Source organism: Corvus hawaiiensis, chromosome 2 (genome assembly GCF_020740725.1).
Source record: "Corvus hawaiiensis isolate bCorHaw1 chromosome 2, bCorHaw1.pri.cur, whole genome shotgun sequence".
Lineage (NCBI taxonomy): Eukaryota > Metazoa > Chordata > Aves > Passeriformes > Corvidae > Corvus > Corvus hawaiiensis.
Window position 1 is genome coordinate 11,338,604 of NC_063214.1, and position 24,595 is coordinate 11,363,198.

General features: G+C 40.7%; 1 long non-coding RNA gene across 1 annotated transcript in view; it reads right to left on the bottom strand.

Moving 5' to 3' along the window:
- Positions 1–9,982: 9,982 nt before the first annotated feature.
- Positions 9,983–24,595, bottom strand: part of LOC125336118 — a 55,195-nt gene continuing 40,582 nt past the window's right edge. Inside the window, exons 3-5 of the long non-coding RNA XR_007207651.1 lie at positions 15,048–15,176; positions 14,721–14,946; positions 9,983–13,922 (exon numbers count right to left, since the gene is read on the bottom strand). This is a non-coding gene — a long non-coding RNA (uncharacterized LOC125336118). The remainder of the gene's footprint in view (positions 13,923–14,720; positions 14,947–15,047; positions 15,177–24,595) is intronic.

The following is a 24,595-nucleotide window of genomic DNA, read 5'->3' on the forward strand; positions in this document are numbered from 1 at the left end:
AATATAGCAGAGATGCCATAGAATGTCACCTTTCTGGTCACTTCATAACCTCTGTCTACTCCCAGCTTGTAAACACATATGGTCAGAAACTCCAGAAATCTGAAGAACAGCCCCTGGCTCAGGAGGAGCTGAAGCAATAAAGGTGCTGTGGTGATGTGCCATGAGAATGCATCAAATACCCCTGACTCACAAGAGGCTGTAGGCAGCTAAATGAGTCCTGTTTAAAGCCCAGGATAGGGAGAAGGTGTTCTGCTCCAGGGCCTGCTGTGCAGGTAGCTTGTGATGGCTGCAGTGGCTGCTCTGGAATGGGCAGAGGGGATCACTGCTCCTCATTTTATGTCCTCAGGGCATGCAGCTGTCCAGGAAAGGCACAGGCAGAGTGTTGTGTGTGCTTTGCAGTGTGGGAGCCTTCCCTGACTCCTGCTAGGGAATGTGTCTTTATTTTGTGTATTGCAGCGTGTGTGCTCTCTCTGACCTCCCAACAGGGGATGTCTTACTTCAAACGGAGAGCTGCTGTTCCTTGCATCCAGGCAGAATTTGGGAAGGGAAAAGCTCTTTATCATGTAAGTTGTTATCCAAACACCACAGGTAAGCTCTTCTAACTGGGAAAAAGGAGACAGAATAAATGAGCCACCACCAGCACCACTGTATGGACACCCACGGCCACCTCTCACATAAACCTCTCCAAGACGAACCCTTCCTTATGACTTTGTCAGCCAGTGTTTATATTACAGCCTTGGCAAATAAATCTTGTGTCATTAAATAGGAAATAGTTTAACACTTTACCAATGCTATCATAATGAATTAATTTGATATTCATGGGAATACCACATGTGCTTTCCTAGGTGTCCTACTACCATTTCACTTTCACTAATGGGCACTTGAGTCATACTGATTTTTCCCCAAAGCCACATAATGATCTATAATATTCCTGAATAATTGCGCTTTAAGTGGAAGCTAACAGGGTTGACTACTCCCAGAAATATGTCAAAATATTTTTACTATTATAAGTAGGAATGTGAATATTAACCGGACCTGCCAGTACATTTAAATATGTGGAAAAGTTTTACAAAAGAAAGTTCTGGAATGTTTTTTGAAGGTTAAAAAGTCCTCAAATTATTTCTTTTCCTGAATAATTTTTATGGCCATCTGCAGAATAGCAGAATTGCTAAATTGTGCTAAGGATTAAAAAAAGAAAAAGAAAAGCAAGCATAAACTCATGTGATACCAAAATATAATTATTTAATAGTAGCTAAAATAACTTCACAGCCTCATTTATGCCATTGCTTGAAAATAAATGTTAGTTGCAGGTATTCTAATACCAGGCTGGTATATGCAATTTGTGGGGAAAAAAAAGCCTTAAAAAAGAGTCTCCTTTTTGAATGAATAAACTTTGCTGCCTTTCTCATGAATAGGTATTCTGGGGAGCTTTGCATCTACAGGGTAGCTCTGTTTCGAGTCTGAGTTTGCCCTGTGTTTGCCCTGCAGAGCCTGTGGGAAGGTTCTGGGCTCCCTGGGCAGTTGGGGCTGGACCCCAGAGCAGTGGGGGTCAGAGCCCCTCCCAGAGCAGTCAGCGGGGGCTTCAGCCTCACCTCAGGACCACCGTGAAGCGCCAGCTGTGCAAACATCTATTTCATCAACTCTGCTCAGGATGTCATTACAACCCCTGTCTGTTTGTGCCCTTGGCTTGGCCACACGAGAAAGTGAATACCTGGCGTACACAAGGTGTGCTCCGCAGAGAATGTCTGCTGTGTTCCACCTGCTTCTGGGTGCAGCAAAAGCCAGGGATGGAGGAGAGAGGCGGATGGAAATTATTTGCTGTGAGGCAAATCACAGCAGGCACAAGGAACCCTCAGGGGTGGGAGCTCTGCCTCATCTGTGCGGCTTTTGCATCCTGGCCACCATGGAGTCACCAGGGAGAGCACAGAGAAGCTGCTGCAGCTGTGTCCTTGAGTGACCCCCAATTGTCAGGTCAGACCTTGAATGTGAATGAGCCAAGAGCCACCCTGTCATGCTCACGTTAATGAAAAGGAGGAGGTCCAGGAATAGGACTGGGTAGGAGAAGTGGAGCAGGACATCTGTGTCCTCAGGAGGATCCTGTGGTTCCAGAAGGAGCCACTGAAATACGTAAGGCTTCTTTAATTAAAGGATTTACCTGTAGTCTCAGAATGGAAATGACGTGCTTTGTTGTGCCTAACTGGGAGGCTGCTCTCCAGAGTCACGGCACCAACTCCCGAGCGCACAGAGAAATTTCTACGTGCAAAGCTCATCACAAACCAAACTGTCGTGGCAGCCCCTTACACAGCAGTAGCTAAGAAACATCTAATTTTTATCTGATTAGGAACTGTAAAAAATGAGGGCAGGAGCCTTACTCATGCATTATTGAAATGTCTGCAGTGACGCTGGCGGGATGGCAGAGCGTGCCTGCCGATGCTGGAGCAATGGAGGCTCCATCTGGCGGGATGCAGGGAGCCCTGGAGAGTGGTGGGTGCCTCGGCTGTGGGGTCTGAGGAGGCTCTGAGTGCCCCTGAGCTCTCTGCGGATGGAGGATATGGGGCAAACAGCATCAATGTGCTGCATCCCAGGAGGTTTGGCCTGATCCAAAGGGAAATGCTGCAGGAGACGGCTATTGGTGTGTTTTCCTCTGCTTTGGGTTAGTGTTGGATTTGGGCTGGCAGCAGCTCTCCTCTGCTACAAGACTTGTCACCATATAAAATATTGCCTCCCTTTTGAATCACAGCAATTAAAAATGTGGGCATCCAATCCACTCCATTTGACAAATTCACATCTCCTTCCTCTCCTCCAGCCCTCTCCACCTCAAAATACTTTTACTCTTCAGAAGGCTAATTAACCCTTTCCTGCTTAGTTCTCTTTTTTGGAGCAATCCCCAGATTTGAGGCATCAGTAGGTATCAGTAAAAAACATCTTCAGCCAGAATTTCCCTACCAGCTCTAATTGGAAGTGAAGGCTGGTGACAAACCTTCGCAGGTGCATTTAGACAGAATCCCATAAATGATATGTGTAATGGTGCAGTGTAACATACATGGCTCTGAAAAATCAGAAATATAAGACTCTGAGTTGGAATCCATGTTGGACTTTGCCGGGGTCTTTGCCGTGTGTCCTCTTCTCCCAGACAAGGCCGTGGGGTGGGCTGGATGCACCAGGGTTCATGCTGTGCAAATTAAAGTCTGGCAAATTAAAGTGACAGAAGAGGCAATTTAAGTTAATATGCTGGGTTATGAACTCTGCTGGCAGAGGTACAGACAGGATGCCTGTTCTCCTGTGCTGACTTGTGATGGTGACTTGGAGTGGCCTTTGGGACAGGGACAGGGCAGGCAACTGGCAGTGATAACCTCTTCAGCCATCCCTGCTCTGTCTGATGGGAACTGAGAGTCCCAATCTGTTTTGCATCACTTGGTGAGATAAAGCAAAATTGTTAATAAAACAACTGCCCTTTTGCAGTATGTCTACAAAACATCCTTGAGTGATGGAGGACCTTGAAGGGAAGTTTTGTTAAACCAAACAAGTGAAATTTAGCTTGGGGCAACTAAGTAATCTGTTCTTGCATTTATAAGGTTTCAGGAGGTTTGTCAATGGTTTAGACTGCACCTAGGCTGGTAAATTCTGTTCTTCCCCATACTCCTTACACCTCTGAACTAAAGTGTCACTGAAGGCTCCATCTCTGAAATAAAGGCACAAGATAAATTTTGTCTTTCCAGACTTACTCTATGAACTACTGCTGTATTTATGCAGCTTTTTGAAGCCCTGTTTTTTGCCTCATTTACCTTTGGCACTACAGGACTGCAGTTCTATGCCTGGGCAAACTAGTTTTTGACTGTATGTTGGGGCCTTTTCATTTTTTGGAGTAGTGTTCAGTCCTTGGTGAAGCTATTTTGGTGAGGAGTTACTCCTCTTTTCCCATCTTGTGTTCTGCTGTTGTAACATAATCATAGTGATTTGGAGTAGAGGACCAATCCTGAATGGTTAGCAGCTGAACTGAGGAGCCTGGCAGCAATTCCCAGTGTATCCAGTTGCACATTCAGCTTAGGTTTGGGAACCCACTCCTTGGTTTCCGTGGAAAGGAAATCGAGTTTCAGGGGCTGCACGGGAGCTGCTGTGCCACGCAGTCTGGGCAGCTGGGGGATGGGAGTCCTGTATGGAAATCAGAATGTCCCTGTGACCTGGTGTCTTCCATCTCAAATCTGGTTTTTCATTTTAAATTCCCCAAAATGGCCTGAACTCAGTAGACCCAAGCAAAATACTACAGATCTATGTTCCCCTATTCCTGCATGCATCAGTTTAAATACAGAGTTTAAGCTGGAGGCATTAATGCTGTATAATCAGGATTCTTAAAACCAAAAGAACTCAAGACACATTGCAAATTTCAATTTTCCACCTAATCAGAGCACTTCTTTCAATTTCACAAACAAGCATATTTCAACTCTACTACTTTAAATGACCCCCCTGATATTATTCGTTTATCAGTCAACTCTGATAGGCCAAAATGCATTAAATTATATATAGAGAATATTAAGCAAATTTAAATGCAAGTCCAAGTAGAATATATGTAATTTCTATTTTAAATTAATAATAATGTTAGACATTTTCCCATTAAGCTACATTTGCAAAGTTAGCCTGAAGAAATAGTTTTAAGTATCTCACCAGAGCAATTCAGTGCTCAGTTGACAAAACAGACAAATGTAACACTTCCCATATAACAGCATCCATAAAAGAAATTACTAAATTCTTTGCTACTATGAATCAACAGCTTTATTGAATGGAAACATTCCAGTTGACACCAGTGCCTTGATGATAATATTTAAGGTAAAGAGAATCAATCCCCTAAAGCATGTCAACAATCAGAATTCACTGTTGGGGTGGAAATGAGGGGTTGTATTTGCTTGTGGTTTTTTCAAGTCAGTAACTGAGAGATACTCGATGTGAGTTTGGAAAGAGGCGCAGATGTCAGTGTGAGCTCTGAAACACAGCTTTTCTGGTCTCTGATCCAGTTCCTGGCCCTGGTCAAAAAAATCCAAGGAGCTGCTTTACGTTATGTTCTCTTTAAATCAAGGAAACACACCTCGGTTGCAAGCCTTTTTTCTGAATCATTCCTCCCTCCTTGCCTGCAGATGTCTGAGCGGCAGCTGGGAATCCCCAAAGACAGGAGCGTTCATGGGAGTCTGCTTCTTTGACATTTAGGGTAGACAAACAGCTCCAAGTATCTGGGACAAAGAGATCCAAAAGCTGGGTCTGGGCGTAACACTGAAAAATTGCTGCACAATGGGTTATTCTGCCTATTTTTGTGTGTAGCATGGGAGTGAGAACTGGATTAGGAGGCCTGGGGGGTTGAATGGATTACAAACAAAAAGCATTAAGCTAATCACAGGAGTGATGTTCCTTAAGGGCAAGGGTGAACTAATGGCTGGATTTCCTTCGTCCCTGTATTACAACCATGGAAGAGTAAAACAGCCAAACCAGTGGCTGTTTCCAAGCCAGGTCTGATACATTATGCATTTCTATAAGTTTTATAAATATAGGTGTTGCTTAACATGAATTGCTTGCACGATCTTGGATGTACTCATAGAAAGGGAATTCAAGGTCAGCAGTCCCCGAAGGCTGTCAAACTATTTACAAGTTTGCTATTTATAAGGACTAGTCTGGGAGTCCTAGAAGCAATAAGTTCTTAGGCAAGCAGTTTAATTTCTTCATGACACAGAAGAGCTGCTCTTTCTGTATCAGTGCCTAGATGCCATTACAGTTCTCTTAAACTATCTTAAAAATCACTTCTACTTTGTTATCTAGATTCTAGTGGTGTCAGGCTCACCCCTAACCGCTCCATATAACCTGAAAAACAAAGACAGCAAGAAATATCAGTACAGCCACTGTTCTGTGCAAGTTCCATAAGGGTTCAGGGATGGCAAGAGTTAATCAGAAGTGTAATGATTAATACAGAATATTAATCGATTGACCTTGGGTGTACAGCATGTTATAAAGTAGCAGGCTGGAGGATTCATTGCGTTTCTACAGAACACTCTCTGAAGAAAAAAATTTTCTTTTCTAAGGAAAGTGAAAAGTAGGGCATACTGGTTTCTGCAGACCAGAAAAAGCACACTGCTTGCTCTCGTATTAGGCTTTGGAACACTCAAGTGAGGTGGAAAATGTAGAGAAAAATTTGTGACTGAACTGCAAACATCGCAGACTCAGAAGAACTGGTGTACTGAATTCAGATAAGCCTCTCATGAAGAGAGAGACTAGTTGTTCCTTCCTCAGCAGTGTTACCCATGAATATGTACATACTGTGCCTTTTGTTCTTTTTGGGTAAGTGGATGGTACATCCTAGAAGGGCATCACTCATTCTAGGAAGTGAAAGTTTGGAAGTCATCTCTTCTGGCTGTAGTACCTGAATGAAAGCAGTGTTGAGTGCTCTTGATCTAACACCATACATTGTCTAGACTCAGAGCATTCTCCCCATATTTGCAAAACAAAAACAAAACCTTAAGCCCTGCAATCCCTCCCTCACCTTCAAAATGTGAAAACCCTTGAAGAGGCATCTGGACTTGCACATTACTTTATCTGCTCAAAGTTTCACAAAGGAATATTTTTTAAACGCTCTGTGCTTCTTTCAAGATGACAGTTTGCATCATGCTAAAGCAGCAGGGAGATGGTAAACAGAAAAGGGAATGCAATACAAATGCTGGCAAAAATCAAGGAAAGCAAGGTGGGAGCAATATCGCTCAAGCTGTCGGCTCTGTGAGCAAGCCTTGTGAACCAGCTGAGTTGTGGCAAACTCCTGCTATGAGGGAATTGCAGTAACTGAGCCTTGCACTCAAACATTTATAAGGGTGTCCTGGGATAAATAAAGGTGCAGCCTCTGTAAACTCTGCCATGAAAACAAACACCTTTGAAGCAAACCGGTTACAAGGCTCTATAAAGAATGGGCATTGCTGATGTTAATTGTAAGATTTGTGTCTTGGTTTTCTATCTGGAGAACAACAGCTTGAGTTTTCTTGGCTGGCAAGGAGTTAAATGCATGGCCCTGGCCCGAGCTGCTGCAGAAGGCAGGGCTGGTGCTACTGCAGTATCCCTGTTGGCATAGGAGTGTGCTCAGTTCAGGGTCTCCACTGGAATATACAACAAAATAGTAAAACCTCTTTGATTCCTAGGCAAAGCCTCTGCCTTCCGGGGCCAGACCTTCCTAAAACGGTGGTTATATTTTGTCAGGTAGAAGACACTCAGCTTATTTTAAGATCATACCTCATGCACTCAGACACTGCTGTGTGTCACATTGAGCTCTGTTTAGAAGCCTGGTCTGGATTACAGAGGCATTTCGGAAATCATGCGCTTATCAAAAGTTTGAATCAGACTTGCTGTCTATAACCAAACTCAATAATCAGACTCTTGAACCATGTAATAGGTTAGCAAAAGAGCAGGGGACATGCAGGGAGACAATGATTTAGCAGAATTTCACTCGGCATTCAAGCATGCTAGCATGTCTGAAAATAAGGGATACATTATTAATTAGTTAATGTTTGCAAAGTATTTTGACTCTGGAACGCGCCAAGTGTTCTTCTTCATTAATTTTCAGTAAATATATGACTAAGCAGTATATGTAATAAGGACACAAAATGTGGTAAGTAGACGAAAGACCTGAAAACACACAAAACATTTTAAAAAGAGAGATGCTATCAACTGGGGGGAAAAAAGTGTTCAGACCAGTAGAGTAAATATTGTGATGATGCAGCTACCAGTTATTTATTAACTCAGCACTAATGTAGGGGTATGCCTGACAGCAGTGACGAACAGTGGAGACAGCCAACGTCCTACAAGACCTGTGAAGCTGACCTCTATCACCTTTTCTCCTCAAGTGCTAAATTTGGCACAGCCAGTACTCAGCAGACCTTCTCTTACCTTCTGGGGCTGCCTAACGCCTGCTTTAGGAGCTGCGTGTGCTTCTGCAGCTTTAATAATGTCTGGAAAACCACTTCTCGGTGGCGGTCACAACCCCTGAGCGGCTGCGGGGAGGTGTGCTCACACCAGGGCCCGGCAGCACAAGCTGCTGCACGCTCTTCCCCTCCCTGGTCGTTCTCACATCCCCATCTGTTCCTTTCCAGTCTCTCAAATGGGAAATAAACTGAGTTAGAGTCAAACTGTCAAACTCATAATATTCAAGTGGGTTGAATGTCACACCAGCAGAATTCATGCAATCCATATTTCATTCAGCGCAATAAATATGCAGTCTTGCACAGATCTTAGAAATCAATTATCCTTTTTTCAGGAAGGTTTGAAGAAACAGTAGGGGCACTTCAGCAAAATGATTTCTTGCCTTCTTTCCCAGTGAAGTAACTTTTTAGTGTTATGATTGCAAGGTCTCGATTCCTGAAAACAAGCTCATAAGTGCGTGCCTCGGCCATCTGCTCCTGCCCTTAAGTCAAAGTCATGGTCCTCAGTTTACAACATCATACTTGGAAGTTTATGACGTTACAAATACAGGATTGACACTTTTGTTGACAGCTAGCCAATAGGATCAAATGAATTAAGCAACAAGCCATGTCCTTGAAAACTTTGGCTGTAAAGATGAAGACCAAGTGGAAGCCCTTCTCACTGGAAGGAGCTAGCACTGCCCTCACAGGTGGTTAGTGTATCAGAAATTTGTCATGAGCACTCTAAAAATAGCTAGGAATGATCTTGTAGCTTTCTGAAATACTTTTAATTATTTTTTTTAAACATATTTTCTCTTTCCATGTCAGCTGTTCTGCACATTCAGTTAGATACATGCGTGATAGTTTTGACCTCGGCTAAGGGATCGAACGATAAATCAAATTCTAAGGCCAGACACACAGCTAGTGTAAGTGGACTTTACATTTATGCAGTCAAGGGAGCTAAGCCAAATTTCTCCCAGCTATGGCCACCACGATATGCTTCTCATGCAGCAGGATTCTCCGTGGCTCCAACTTTTATCACATGTGAAATATTCCAGTTAGTGGCAAAACACCGACCAATCCCACGATGCAGAGCATAACCTGTGTCTATCAATGTGACAAGTATTTAGTAAGAGTAGTTTGAGCCCCTCCAAAAATCTACAGAAAGTCCCTCAGCTGCAAGAAATCAGCAAAATATTGCTCTTTTTTTACTGTTTAAAAGTCTAGATATGGGCCAGGGTCCCAGTGGTTTTACTCTGTCCAAGAGAAATCATGCCCCTGCAGCTGCCCCCATTGACTTTTTGAAAGTATAGAATTTTTCACTGTGTTTTAATGAACCAGCAGATAATTTTGAAAAACATAACATGCAGCAGCTCAGGGGTGTTTTACTGGTGCCAGGAATCTCCCTGGACAGCATCACCTACAGAACAGGGGGCACAGTCCAGCAGTGAAGACCAGGGCAAACCCAACATCAGCTGGGCATGGAGACCAGCCTTGGGAGCAGACCTTGGAAGGTTACAGTCCTGGAAGTTAGAGATTTCTGTGAGGGATTTTAAGCAAGGATGTTGGATCATTCATTGTTTGAAACTGTTTTGAAGCTACTGTCAACATGTTTCCCCTTACAGAGCTGTTTCTATTAACAAGAAACATTATCCTATTTTGACCTACAGGTCAAAACAAAAGAAGTGTAAGGCAGAGAACAATTTTATTTATCTTTCTAGAATGAATTACTCCACTCTGTTACTATTATTTTGAGGGACACAATTATTAGTTTTCTAGGAGAAAAAAAAAACCGTTTCCAAATATATTTAATTGCCCAAATAACTTCATAGAAAAAAAGAAATAACAGCCTTTAGCTATGATCCCCACTCTAAAAGATAGAAAGTCTGCTTTGTTTTTGGGAAGAGCTTGAGAGCTTGAATAGATTTTTTTTTTTTGGGGGGGGGGGGGGTGGGGTATAACTTAGAAATAACATTTTATTTCAATCATTCAAACATTAATTCAATCATTCAAACAAAAATTTAATGAGTCAAATGCCTGTAGCTATTTCTAGCAGAAGCAGGTTTGCTTTTATGGAAAAGTGCAAGCTGATGCTAAATAGTCATTGGTCCTATGCTATTTTGAAGTTTTATTTGATGGCTTCAATGTAAAGTCAAGCTACAGTGAAAGAGATAGGGACCAAAGGAGGGTAGGATTTTGGTTTTAATTTGGCTGCAGTAAAATGTACTTGTGATTCACTTACTGACAAAGGAAGAAAGGTCCTGTTGCAGGACCATAACAGGGATTTTTCTTGTCTGGCTGTTGTTAGTGGGCAGGTACTGTGCTGGTCTAATCAGCAGAGAGTTATTGCTGTTTTCTGTCTGTTCTGGAGTGTCAGGGATGGGTCTGTATGTGGGAGGGTATTTTTTAAACAGAAGGAGTAATATTTTGAAAAGTGAAATGGGAGCCTATCCCTCCTTGCAAAAATGTCCTAAGTTCTTTGTTCCTAGAAATTAAATTCCAATTTCACTTCTGAAATTGAGGCTCTGAGTTCCTACATGACTGGAGGACTTTTAAATATTTGACCTACCAAGTCCTGCTCCAGTCCCATGTTCCTCCAAAGCTGAATTTGCATGGCAAACTCCAGGTTTAAGCTTTTTTTAAAAAGTGGCTCAATTTGAATGATGTATTTAGCAACCAATAGGCATTGCTGCAAACCCCCCAGCATCTCAGGCAATGTCACTGTCTCCACGATCTGCATGTGTGGCAGATGTGTTGAATGCATCAGCATTTACAATGTGAGTCTCCTGTGGCCATGGGAGGTGCAGTGTGAGATGGGCTCTCCTCAGAGCCAGGGCTGACTTTGTTCTGTCTGCACGATGTCTAACTCAGAGGGGGTCCTGAGCTGTGACTGGGCTCTAAAATGCTGTGAAACAGTACAGTATTAAAATAACATCAGTTTCATGTACATGCTACAAAGAGGCATCTATTGCAAGCCTTAGAAAGAAAAAAAAGAAAGACCAGGAAGGAGGTAAGGGAAGCAGCAGAAGGCTCTTTTTTCTACATCACAAGCCACCCAGAGAATATGTCTGTGTGTTTCACTTGGTTATTTATTTTGCATTATGATATCTGACATATCAGAAAACATGAAAGGCATTTGCAAGCCTAAGACAAAAAGTAAAATGGCGCTTGAAAATGATTCTTTGTGAAGGCTTATTTTTGTTTTGTTGCACATGAGACTAGTCAAACAGACAGGTTTATTTTAACTCTCTAACAAAATTTAGCAACTGGAGACAAACAATTGTCTGCTATTATCATTCCCGCCGCCAAAATTCATTAGGTTCAGGAACATCAACTAAATCGTGTGCTAGAAGGGAGCCCACAGCCACCTACACTATTGCTGGAGACACGACCCCTGGAGCCAGTGTGGTGTCCACATACATCCAGGAGACTCCCACCCTATGCTATTAAGAAGTAAAATATCTCAAACCATGGCCTTCCTGCAATTCATTGTGAGCAGGCTCTTTTTGCAGCTGCACTTTTCTGTCTGCAAAAGCCCTTGCTGTCTGTCATGAACTTTGTATCCAGCTTAGCTTTTTAAGGTCTGTACTTCATCAAAAAGTAAATGCATTCTCCAACATGCTGGTATTTGGTTGCCAGCCTGAGAGAGGCAGGAGGCTGATGGGGCTGGGTACATAGAGTTAAAAGGTGCCCTTTTAACATGAGTTACACTGATTTTTATTTCTTCTGAGATCTCAGCTGTGGAGAAAGGAAGCTAGCTGGAAAAGTCAGCCTGGCCTCAGCAAATTTAGAAATGTAGGCCCAGATCCTTGGGATGTATCTGACTCATGAAATGAATTTGAGTAAAAGAAAATTGTTTAACAACTTTTCTGCTTTTTGTTCTCCAAAGTAGTCAGGGCCTAGTTTGGCTAATGACAACTGTAAAAATCAGATAGCTCTGAGTGGTATTGATTCATTATGTGGCTGGGGGTTTTTTTCAGTTATTCTGTTACAGCAGTTTTCCATCATCTTGGCATCAGAGAGATGTGAAGCAACAGCAGCATAATTTGGAACCCAGTATTTTAAAAACCATGGAGAGTAGGGGTATATTCATGTTTGTTGTATCTGCAACCTCTGGGAAGCTGGTGGAGTTGCTGAGCTGGAATCTATTGGAGTGAACTATTTGGAAATCCATGGAACTTTTTAAAATCCATGTAAAGTGAATATATGAAAGTAATCACTTAAAAGGAGTTCTGTTTGGGGAGTGGCTGAAGAAGATAAAGGAGAAAGGTAATCTGGCATTAGAGTTTGGTGCTTCTGGAGAAGAGATTAAGAGCTGGGTGATGTCAGCTCCTGTAAGCCCAGAGAGGAATCAAGAAGGTGTGTCCAAAGGGTGATTCAGACTCCTTACAAATGGAGCCAAGTTGGGGATGGCACCATCTGCCCACAGAGATGTTCTGGAAATGCCCAGCTTGCCAGTAAGAGTGACAATAATGCCTGCTGGAACAAGCAATGAGCTGACATCACACGTCATGGTGGTGATGCTGGGGGACTGTGGGACAATATCCAACTGGAGACACTCCTCAAGCTGTCCCTGACACCCATCCCTGTGCAAGATAACCTCCTGCTTGTATCGAAGCAGCTGCATGGATGTCAACTGTGTGGAAACACAGAAAGGGAGGCAGCAACTGGGGCAAAAAGAGAGGTGGAACATGCTAAAGCCATCCATATGGGTGCTGGGTTAGCCTCTGAAACTGGGAACCTAAAGTGTAATAAAAATGAAGAAATCAAAGGTCAACTTGTACATCAGGAGATGTTGGCCAAAAATTTGTTTCCCCTAACAAAGCTAAATATACTATCCCCAATAACAATATCATGGCAGGGGTGGATTGTTTCCTTCAAGAAGCCTTCAGTTTTAATTAATTTTATATATACATGCACACATGTAAATATTTGTGTTTGAGTTGCACATGGACCAAAGAGACATTAAAATAATCAATCAATCAACAAAAAATTAAAAAGGGCTTTCAGAGTCTCACCAATAGTCGTAGAGAACCAGAAAATATACAGGACACCAGGCTTTATGAACAGCCCCTAGGAGTACATCTACACTGTGTGACTGATGCTTTATACTTAGGGCCAAGAATAGTTTAAAAAAAAACCAAAACAGTGCAAAAATTACACAGGTATTTCCATCACTCTGTAGATTACAACAAATATTCTGTGTTTGCCGAGGCTGTGGAACAGCTATTAGCAGATGCTGACTGTATGATGATGACCACTGTAAGTGGATGCTTATTTAAGGGACGTTTTCAGGAAACAGCCTGCTCTTAGGAGCAGTCTATAAGTGAAAATGCACTTTGCAAGATTTTTACATCTTGCTGGCTTGCCTTTTGCCATTTTACAGCAAAGGAAATGTTAATGTGTAATAGAATTAGCATTTAGGAGAGGCCTAGAATACTGTTCTTTATAAAATAGCCTGGTATTATTATTCAAGACAGGTCTTCTCGTCGGCAATTTAAGCCCCCCAAAATTACCCATCATTACACAGACAGTCCATTTAACATTCTGAAGCTAATCATACAACAACCTACCCTTTCAGAGGAGATACAAAACCTTGCTTGGGTTTTAAGTTCTGATTACAAGATGAGGTTCCAATTGAGAATTTCAGCTATAAACCAAATGACCTTCAATGACCGTAGACTGGAAAACCTGGTGACTAATCTAAATAGATTTCCAGGCAGGAGGAAAAAAACACCACCCAGCTCTTGTTTCTAGTCCTCTGCATTATTAGGAGAATGACAAAGACAAGCAGAATGTGAAAAAAGTCATGACTCCAGTGACATTCATCTCTTTGTCCCAGAGAGGTCAGGAGTAATCTGCAAAACTTTAACTAGAGTTCAAATTCAGTTTTGCTGTCCTTAGAGGCTGGTAAAATTAAATATTCTGTTCTTGTGCTCTGAAAACAGCCACAGTAATTGGTGATGTTTCCCAGCATTGGCTATGAAGATGTATTGGCATGAGCTGAAATTCAGAGAGAGACAGTATTTTACATGGTATATATGGCAGATATAACCAAATCCTGATTTCAGCTTGTAATGCTAGAAATCACAATCACATTCCTGAAAATGAGATCATACCAGGATATGAGAGCATGCCAGAACATGTAGGACATGACTTTACAGTTTGTCAAGCTTGTCATCCAAGGCAAAACACCTATTGTCAATATCTGGAAAAAATCCCATGAAACAGAAAGGCATCAGGCAAGTCGAAGTCTGGAGGAGAAAGCCATGCAAAAATAGAAAATACGGTGAGTAATCTAGAATAGAGCTCATAGGGACTTTCTGACCTTGACCTGGAATGCTTTGTCCCTTTCCTCCTTTTGCATGTCACAAGAAGACTCGTTTATTTATTGAATATCCATCCTGATTAGATCTATAGGAATCACCATGTTGGATCAGACCGCAGGAGTCGATGATTTCCAGCAACCTACCTTTAGTAAGCAGAAGTTTAGAGAAAGTATAAAGGAACTAAGGAAGGAATAAACATATATTCTTGGGGAAAAATCTCCTCCTTGCCCTTGATCAGGAATTGCCTTATGCCTTACCATTTAGGAAGATATAACTTCTCCAGTAGGACTTTTAGAAACCCTGGGTTAATACCTTGGGAGTTTCCTGTTGCCTACATGAATATTTTGTCAGATTTTGAATCCTGGTGAACATCTGACACAAATTATGGCCTCAGGAAACAATGCAATAGACTAATTTTGAGTGCAGTGAATACACCCATATTATTTTGTTTATCATTTGTGTAGTTACCCACCTGTTCTGATTCAAAGGTTTCTATGCAGCACCTTGTGTTTTGGATTCTTCTCTTCAGTCAATCTTCACAATAAGGATCCAAGTGCCTGGCAGTTCTTCATTTCCCATTTGTGAACCTCCTTACTGTGGGCTTTTGGGGGATGGGAAGCCAGCACATGTAAGTATAAAAGTCTGTAATTGATTTTTTATATACCAGCATGTACTGGTGTCAACAGGTTTCTTGAATCCTGTAGGAAACATTAAAAATGAAAAGCAAGTTTCAAAATTAAGTAAAGGATCCATTAAATGCTCTCTCCTCCTCCAGAAACTTAAAAAATAATGCACTTACCTTGAACTCTAAAAGGCTCCTTCCTTCTTATGCATTCAGATATTGAGTTGCATTTCCTGCGTCTTGAAACGTAATGAGAGTGGACACCCTGTGCTGCACAGTAAAATTGCAGCTGTCAGTGTGAGACACCTGCAATATCCAGTTTTAGAGATGTTAAAATAGTGACCAGCATTTCTGAAAAATGTAGAATTTGGGAAGAGTGAGAGATTCTGTTCCAGGATTCTAAATCAATATCTGCATACTCTGCTTTGAGCCCTGCTGATTTCAGTGAGTGCACATGAAGTAAAATGTCATTTATCATAAATAAAGGTGACAAAGCCAATCTTCTGGGCATGCTCTACTACTGTTAGTATCTGCACATTCTGAAGACACATTTGGTAACCAGGACTTCCCCAGCAAAAATGTTTTGTGTGTTGGACAATAGGAAAAGTGTTTCAGCTTTTCCTTGCGTGTATCTCTCTTGAGGGAAACAGGGTGAGAACATCTGAAATACAGCAGGGTAAAAGTGTGAAGAGACATCAAGGGACAGGGACAAAATATCTCCCTTTAGCCTTCCAGCTGTCACTCTACCTCTGCTCTCTGTAGGTGATGAAGGCAATATTGGATCAAAGTATATATACATTATATATACATATGTATATACACACACAATCTAGATATAAAAAAAATATATATTATATTTATATTGACCCTATTGGTTCAGAGGTAGCCACTGTGATATAAATACCTGTTCGACACATTTCCCAAAAATTATTTTAGGAAAGTGATTGGGTATTAACTAATACATCCAGTAATATAAAGATAATAAGTTCTGCACAGTGTCATTACAGTTATAAATATCAATATAGTATAAACTGTAAAAAAAAAAAAAATACTGTTTCATTAACATTTCTTACAGTGCCACATGTAAATAAATCTCAAGATCTGTAATAAAGAAAATAACAATAACAGTAAGGAAATGAATAAAATTAGTTATTACTTAAAATGGCATTTCCTTTAAAATGCCAGAGTGAAATTGTTAAGATCTTACTAAGGAGAGACAGACAGGAATGTTCCTAGGAATGACATCACAAACTTTATCTGTCCTCTTTAGCTTCCTCAATTTAGGAAGAAATTTAATATTGTTTTGCATCTACTACTGCATGCAGTCTTTGCCCAATGCATTATCCTATGCTGAAAGTAGGTTTTTGATGAAGTTCAGATATTCACAGAGAAATAAAAGATGCTCATATCCTAATGGTGGCTTTAATTCTCAGGAAGCTAACCATGCTCTTCTTATAGTTGAGAGCTATCAATGCTAAATAATTTTGTAATCATTGAAAATCGCACTCCAGTACTGTCTAGAAAAACAATGTAGTCTCACCAGATTTAAATATTTAGCAAAAAATCAGGATTTAATTACATTACATGATTAAATGATTATGAAACCACTTTAGGACAGGAACTTCAGTTCTGGATAATGGCTAGATCCTAGAGTTTTAGCCTTCTTTTATCTCCAGGCACCACAGAAACAAGAAACCATTACAACAGGACAAAAGATCACCATTACAGTGTTATTAGAAGGGGCAGGAACATCAGGAACATGCTGGTGTTCTGTTTTTAAAAACAAATGACCCATTAATTCACAAAAACAACCCCATTACTGCAGTAACAAACTTAGTTTACGCAAATGTCCCTATCAACATTATTCAAGCCCAAACTTGATTTAATTTGGAAAAGGAATGAAAAAAGCTTAGGGTAATGGCAACCTCTTAGACCATGCAGACCTTAATAATACATTTAACAAAGTGTGCTGAGAGAGTGACACGAACATCAGAAGAGAAACCAAGAGAATGAACTGCAGAATAAAGGAGAATTTCTATCTGAAATCGTACCAGAGAAGGCAGAAGGAGCAACACAGGCAGAAGGAGCACGTGCCTAACTATGAGTGAGGGAGAATAATCGCATTGATGACTGTTTCCCTACATAGTTTCCGTTTGTTTCTTTATTCTATTTTTACTGAATCTGATTTCTATTCAGGTTCAATTAATAATAATGAGCCTAAAATTAATTTGCATTATCATTTACAATGGATGCTTTGATCATGTATGTAGTTGGAACTATAATGCATACATTACCATATTATGCAAATTGCATTTTCAGCATCAGCTACATCTGTAGATCATTCCTTCACGCCACAGTTCTGTGCCTTGTTTCTTTGTGTGCAGCCCTGTAGAGGGAGAATCTCAGGAGGTACGACCAGGGGAAATACTGCTACAGGTGTGCCCTTCTATTATGTTCTCTCTCTAAACACCCAGCATTGGCATCAAACAGGGGAGAACTTTAACACCGATGGCTTGTTTGTGTCCTTTATGAAATTACTCTCCTGCATTGAGCCCACACAGGCAACCAAGCACGTACAAAAAGCCCAAGTACTACCTTTTTTTTGATCTTAACACAAGTGTCTCTCAAGCAGAACTTGTAACTGCTTGCAGCATAAATCTGATGAGAATCTGACTTGAAAAAGAAAGCTGAGCCAGTACCACAACGTACATAAAGATCTGATTTTTAGGTCAAACTTAGGCATTCATGACACTAAACATGCTGGGAGAAATGTTGCACATCAATGGTTAATGGAGCCACTCAACTCTCTCTCGGCTGACTACTTTTTGCCACTGGCCAAATTTTGTATTGCAGTGAGCAGGCCCAAAAGTATTAGTAGTTTACATTTTCATATTGCCTTTCATCTTCTGAAATACTCCCTTGCTTTACAAGTTGATACAGAAACCATATAATGATTGTTTAATCTATTACAGTGCTGAAACTTTGTGGTGAAACACAGGAAGGATTTAGCAGCTTAGAAAAAGAGAGCTGTTTCAGAGAGGAAATGAAGACTATAGTATCCACTTGAAACAAAGATGGGAGAACATAATTTTTAAGCTTGGCATCTGGCCAGGCTACCAGAGTTAACACACTTTACAGATATAATTACTGCAGTGGGCTCTTTAATGAACAAGGTGGTCAGAGCTTTGCTTTAACATGTCACCCAAAAATGCACTTGGGTCACACCTTGCATCTTCTCATCATGCTGACTCATGGGCTGACAAGCAGATGAGATCCTCTTCATTCATTTCTCTCTATGAGTTAGAGCCCTAGGTAACTCTCAAAAATGAATCAAACAGCCAAACACTGTCAAAAGAAAATTTTATGCTGCTTTCAATTTCATGAAAATTTTGCATGAAAACCTGTCCCTCCAGCCAAGCTGAGGATCATATAAGTTTAGATTCTTCCTCCCACAGATAAATTACTTCGGAGTTGCCCTACAGGCTTGATCCTGCCTTCCAAAGAGATGATGGTGAAATTCCTCCTGTGAGGTCACTAGGCCCCCAGAAGATGATTCACTTGGCCATTTTACTGTGCTTAGTCTGTTTGACAGGAGATAAGAGCAGTGCCCGAGGAAAGGGAAGGGGATGAGTGGGACTGCCCTTTTTTCTTGCCAGCATGTTTTTTGCTTGCATCATCCTGTCTTTTGAAACTTCTTAGCTAAGCACTGGGTCTATTTGCACTGCTACTTTCCTTCCCAGGATACACTGGGATGTGATGCATACAGTATCTTCCAGGTGAAGGAATTTAGCTTGGTGTTATCTGGTGAATGACAAACGTTTAGTATTGTCAGAATGACATATTCCTGGGAGTCCTCAGCAAAGTGTTAATCTGATTAAACTCCTAAAAATTGATAGACATTAAACAGAAGAGCATATTAATACTGTCAACAAAATTCAGGTCTTAGTCACTCAAACGCAAATGTCAGATAGTTGTTGCTCAGTATGCAATTAAAAATGATCTGATCACCCTCCAAGCAGAGAACTGACAAAAACATGGGGTGAGGAAACATTTTTGGTTTGTCCTCTGCATACAGGAAGATGCAGATAAGAGGGGAGAATCATTTTAATTCTGCATAGATAAAAAGATCACTCTTGGCAGAGCAGATTAATGTACCTGTCTATACAAGCATAGAGGAAGAATGAAGAAGGGAAATAGATTAGTACTGTGCTGCACATGGGACAATCAAATATGATCTTTGGATTGGCAACTGGACTAATAATAATCACTGTAATAAACCAGGGCCTTTATACCTGTGATGTGCAGTATTAGCTAAAAGAGATCTGCTTCTTAGCAATAATGAGCTGGAGTCTTCATCACTCATCACCTTGTGTAATTATTGTTATGAGTTCAAAATAAATCCATTGTGCTATCAATCAGATTTTTTTTTCCTTTCGTGTTGTGCTTTTCTTGCATGGGCATAATGACTACTCAGAGTGTAGACAATGAAGAACCAGCCTAAATATATTTCTTTTCTATATAAGAATAAGGAAAATGTAAGAGATCTAATGGACAAGTGCAATGGCTTGGGCAAGATCTGTTATTTAAAGTTTAGGTACTTCAGTGTTGCCAGAGCCAACCCTGTGGTTAAAGAACTCCAAAGAAGATAGAGAAATTGATAAAAAAAGCAGCCTGGCTTAATACCAAATAATACTTTTTCTTCTCCTCTCATAATGATTTATTAGCAGTTGTGTTAGTAAAAGCATGCACAGCAGTATTGAATAATATTAAGACAAGTAAACTGCAACCAACTTAGTAAATTAAAACTCAAAACATCGGATCAAGAAGCATCTTAAATCAGATGGTTTTTTTATTGGCCGATTTGGTTTTAGTTGAATTTTTTTCTAAAGTACTTCATAGCTGAAGTGAGGATAATCAAGGTAAATTATGAAAATAACGTAGCTATATGGTAAAGGTCAACAGAAAGCCTTGTTAAGGTCTGTTTTTATGAAGACATCCTGTCTGTATTGTCAAAATGGATTAACATTATAACAAAACAGAGCCTGTCAATTGGAAGAAAAAGAAGTATTAGCACAAAGATACTTGTCACAATTAAAATTAGGTTTTGGTTTGGACTATGAAAGCAAGAAAATATCACCACCTCATTAGCTCATCTCTCCATTTATACTTTTCTAGCACAGGTCACAAGAAGGTGCAGAGATGTTCACTTTTTGTTGTTGTTAGCTTGTGGACAGGAACTTTAGCCTTGAGCACAGCAACTGCTAGATTTGTAACTATTTCTGCAAGGGGAATTTTCCTGTCTAATTCTTACCACATGAACTACACTAAGCTTTAGAGTTAATGTGGCTTTCATGCACTGGCACTGAACTGGGAGTGGAGGATGAAGGAGTTGCCCACATGTTTCTGTAACCATCTATTTTCTGGGGTTACTGACTATGTAAATAAAAGTTGCTCTGTGAACGTGAACAGTCTTGGACTCATTTGTTTGTCTTCCAGCCCAAAACTACAAAGGGACCTTCCTCTCAGGGAAGTAAAAACAAAGATTTAGTTATTTTCCCACAATATTGTGTATGCTGAGCACGCCAATATATGAAAAATGTATTAGTTAGAGCTGAATATTTTGAGGGAGCTTCACTGTTATTGTGTCAGTGGCAGTAAAGCCAAGGCAGAGACCTCAGTCTTAAGAATCCTTCTAAATGTTCTTGCATGGTCAAGTCCCACTGGCAATTATGCCAAGAGTTACCAATGATGTTCCAAAGAAACTTGATCCAGGAATAAAAAAACCCACTTGCATTTCAAAACACTCACAGGCCTTGAATTGAACAAAACAAAAGCTGGGAAAGAATGCTCATTTACCCTATGGCCATGCTGTGAAGGACTTTGGTGTCTTCATGTCTGTGAGGGCTTTTACCTTCAGTGATGATTTGAAACCCTGGAAAGACATACCTGTGACTGAAGTGATCTGAGACATAAATCTGACAGGACAAAATATGGCATGCAGTATAACCCTCAATACCCTCTACATAAATTAGAATCTGTCTGAGCCCATTGAGTTTAAAGCACTTCCCACACATTTTCAGCTCTTGCTACTTATAAACCACAGCAAATACCAAGTATGGAAGTTTTCTGTACTCACCAGCTGCTTCGCCCTGAGTGGCCACCTGAAATTGTAACAGCATCGAAAGCATCCTAAATGCATCACCACACTCTGCCCGAAGGCTAACCAAAAAGTCAGCTTTTCATCCTGCCTCAATCTGGGAAGAGGACAGTGCAAACTGTAAAGAGGGTCCCCAAATTAGTGAGAGGTCTGATCAGCATGTCAAGCAGGGTTTAACGTTACTGAGAACAGTTTCTACAAAAACACAGCCTCACTTTTCTGGCCATTTAACCAAAAAAACTGCACAAACACGTAGGTGCCTGATCTGCAAGAGCTAGCACCTTCTGTAATTTTCCAGTGACATAAAACCAGTTAGTAGCAGCTGAAATACATTAGCAGCTTCAGTAATTAGTAGGCATAGCCATATCTTGTCAGTTCTACGGGCCATATCCTCAGCTGGCGTAAATCAATGACACTCCGGGCGCTGGAACTGTATTACTTTACTCACCTTGAAATAGTTATGCATACTAATTACTGCCTTACCCATTACTGCTCTTGTCAATTCAGACACCTGATTTACACCAGGTGAGTTTGTTCCATATATTTAAAAGTTTCTGCACATTCCTTCAAGAATCTGTAGTGTCAAATAAACTTTCCAAATAAGCCAGGCACATGCTTTCCATTATCTATCAAATCAATGTTCAATGAAGTGACACCCTTGCACATAAATCATGACTGCAATTATTAAATCAAGCTGAGTTTGTATTGTGTTTCTTCCACTGTTGGGTAGAATTAACCACGGGAGAACAGGAGAATGGGCATGTCAGGATTGCTGGGATGGAAGAAGGAGTTAAAAGCCCCACCCAAGCTCTCACAACCTAACCTTTGGAGCGTGCAGCTGATAATGTGAAACAGAACATAATGCCCCGGAGGAGATACATCTGGAGGTCAGCTCAGTCAGATACTGTGGAGCTGTTCCAACAAAGCAATCAAATATCTAGCAAAACCTATAAAAAACAAAATCACATCTTTGGTATATAGGCATCCAACCTGAGCTGGACGAGGGTAGAGAAGCCTGATTTCATTTTCATACCCCTGTCAGGCAACCTTAGAGCTGAGTTTTCTCTCCACAAACACAAAGTGAGGTTTTTAACTGCAGCTTATTAAGGCTCAGTTTGTCTAACCTAAGCATAATAAATTTATGTGTCAAGATCGAAACTGATTGTTCATCAGAGAAAAATGAGACAAGATAATCCACTTTGCTGCAAACGTAATGCTTTAGGAATGTTACAAACTACTGCAAATGTTTAACTCTGTGCCTCATGGGTGGTTATATAACAAAACACCCATTCAGGGGCTGATTCTTATCTCTCGCTTGCATAAGGCCGTGTCTAGACAAGGATTTGAAGGTGTGTTGTTTGAAAGTGTTCACAGAGTGGTCTAGTTGGCAGATCAGGAAGCCTCCCCCTTCCTCCCCCCCACTTCCTGATCTTTCATGCATGTAGAATGGGTGAAGTGTGGGTCCCTCTCCCTCAATTTTTGGCTCAATTAATTTAGCAGCCGAGGGTGGCGATCTGTCCACCCTGGAGTCAGAATGTGATTTCAGAGGGTTGTGGGAGCCAAGGGTCATCTCTCTGCCCACATCTAAACTAGAGCTTTCAAAAGGTCTAAGGATTTGCATGTCTTCAGCAGTACTTCCATATATCCACCTGCATGTCACACAGATGACATACATAGGTATCCCACATAAGTTTGGATGGTACTTTGCCTTTGTGAAGCAGTACTAGAGAGAAAGGATGATTTTCCAGTGATGGTCAACCCTTTGACAGCCTCCCCTTTACAGGAAAATGCTTCCAGTGCTGATTTCATTTTCCATTGTACCTACCCAGGTATAATATTTTTGTTTCTTTATTACCCCATTTCCAATGAACTTGACTCAGCCCTCCACTCCTATTCCACATATACCTCATGTTGTTGGGAGAAGTATTCAGTGGAAAAGCAAGAAAATTTACACAAAGGTCTCTATAACGTGAACTAGGCTGCTAAGAATGCATCTCACTCAATTTCTTTTAAAACATTACATTTAATATACAGTCTGTGGTTCCTCCATCTCTGATTTGCCCCCTTTTATATCAGCAGCAGCAGCAGCATTTGACAATGGTGAGAATCCTTACAGAGACATGCCCACCACGTGCCCATCTGTGGCTTGCTCCGTGCAATGTTATTATTCTCACAAGCAAGTTCTAAGAGCAGCAACATTTTTAACACTCACTTTTTGCAGATTTTCCCTTCTCTTTTTGTTCTTTTTTTTTTTTCTTTCTACCTAAGTATTTCAAATTTACTTTTGTAGATTATTTTATTTTTACTTTAAGTTTCAAGTGTACCTAAGAGGATTCATGAAAAATAGCTATTTTATTTATGGCTAATACTCTACTCTAGTTTTAAAATTTATAAAGACACATTTCCAGTAGATGAAGGTAAAAAACTGTGGCTGTGTAAATGTAGAGTTTTTCTTTTTAGAATCACAGTTAATTAATTATGTTTTCACATTTATAAAACAAGAAGTAGGGGGGAAAAAAGAACTGGGTAAAGTTTAAACCACATTCAGAGGGAAATCAGGTAAGAGATCAAACTGCTGATGAGAAATATGAGAAAACCTGCCCTCCTGAAATACATGGGAAGGTAATTATTTTCCAAGTGCCAGGAATTTACCCCTTGTTTCTTATAAATGAAATGCATACAGATATGTAGATACACATGTGTGTATGTTTGGTTTTCTTCTGTAATAAAGTAAGAATGGCCAGGCCAATTGTGACAATTCTCTTTGTAATGGAGTTTTCTATATGCACACAATTTAAATCTGGTTTGATAACCAATGGTTTACAGTATAAATAGGAAGACTGAGACTGTGAGGAAACTTTTAAGAAATGTGGTCTGCAGCCATGTCTGGAACATACCAACTCTCGGTAGAAATATATTTTTAATAAAGAGAAGTGCTTTAGAGGTTTCTCTCCTGATCTAGGCCTAAGTTCAGCAAGCTAAGTTCAATCACACAGCTGACTTCTAGCCTTCCAGTACACAATAGGGTTTTAATGTTTAAAGTTAGGTGCGTGTTTCAGAATGGTACTGAAAAGGAGTCAGAGTGAAAACATCTTTCATTTAAGATGAAAATTCCTGCTTTAAATTTTCTTCCTTGAACTCTGGCTCCAATTTGTGAATGCAGTGATGATGTTCAGGTTTCTGTGTGGAGCCCAGCAGGAACGTCAGCAGTTCTGCTTCACTGCCGAGTATCAATAGTGCTCAGAGATCAGAGCTCAGAGCCAGCACTTAGGAGGGGCAACCTTGTCAGTCAGTACTTGACTGCTTTGCTCTGTTCTTGACCAGCCCATGCAATTCACATCGCCCTCAAGGTAAGATGAGTGGGTGGATCATGGAAGTGTACAAACAGCCTTCAGGATGATAATTCAACTCCTCTCCTTTTACCTTGAAGCAGTATATTTCCGCACACAATCAAGGTGCATAAGACAATATTCAATTTAAAGAGGTGCTCAGACTAGGACGGGTTGTATTTAAAAGGCAGAGAGCAGTATGCTTTTATAAATAATGCAACGGCTTGTGGTTGTAAGAC